Source organism: Chiloscyllium plagiosum, chromosome 19 (assembly GCF_004010195.1).
Source record: "Chiloscyllium plagiosum isolate BGI_BamShark_2017 chromosome 19, ASM401019v2, whole genome shotgun sequence".
In the NCBI taxonomy this organism is placed as follows: domain Eukaryota; kingdom Metazoa; phylum Chordata; class Chondrichthyes; order Orectolobiformes; family Hemiscylliidae; genus Chiloscyllium; species Chiloscyllium plagiosum.
Genome location: NC_057728.1, coordinates 50396911 through 50397568, shown reverse-complemented (window position 1 = coordinate 50397568; position 658 = coordinate 50396911). Strand labels below are relative to the sequence as shown.

At 65.2% G+C, this 658-nt stretch overlaps 1 protein-coding gene across 11 annotated transcripts in view; it reads right to left on the bottom strand.

The window, feature by feature from the left end:
* The window catches only part of ppfibp1b (PPFIA binding protein 1b), a 177576-nt gene extending 177167 nt beyond the window's left edge, over window positions 1-409 (bottom strand). For 4 of the 11 annotated variants that reach the window (XM_043709806.1, XM_043709810.1, XM_043709809.1 and 1 more), the window contains exon 1: window positions 212-409. The gene's annotated coding sequence lies outside the window, so the exon portion shown is untranslated. The remainder of the gene's footprint in view (window positions 1-211) is intronic. The other 7 variants (XM_043709812.1, XM_043709813.1, XM_043709818.1 and 4 more) reach the window with 3 other exon arrangements.
* Window positions 410-658: the final 249 nt, after the last annotated feature.

Here is a 658-nt window from a genome sequence, read left to right as displayed (position 1 = left end):
GGGGGGGGGGGGGGAATTGCTGGGCGCGTGCGGGACGGAGTTACGGGCTCACTGTGCCGCCCGTGCCCGATGCCCCGTGGGCAGCGCGCGCGCCTGATTCAACGGTTCCCGCCGCCTCACTGTCCTCCCTCACCCTCCGGCCTCCTCCTCAAACCCCTCAAGAGGAAGGGAGGGAGGGAGAGGGGCTCCAAGGATCTCCGCGCCCACCCACCTGCCACAGCCAGAGACCCGCTTTCAGAAGGAGGAGGAGGGGCGGCGGCGGCACCCCCACGCGATGGAAATCACCTTCTCTCCACCCCGTAGAACGGGAGTGAGGGGAGTAGACGCCAGTTGGTCGGCCAGCCACTCCACCTCACTCTGTCTCCGCTTCCCACTCACTCCCTCGGCCGCCAGCACCACTCATCACGTGACGTCCGGCATATCCCGCCCCGTACCCCGCCATCGATTGGCCCGCTCCCGACCCCGCCTACTACCCGCCCATTCTTCTTACGATTGGTCGGTCCGGCTGTCCGTCTAGGCGGGAGGGCGGGGTCCCGCTTGGGAGTCCCGAGCTGAGGCAGGGAATGTGGCCAGGGGAGGCAATATCAAGTTAAAGGCAAAAGCAAGAAGCAGGGCAGACCCGGCCTAACTTCTCTGAAAGCTTGTACTTCAAAAAAAA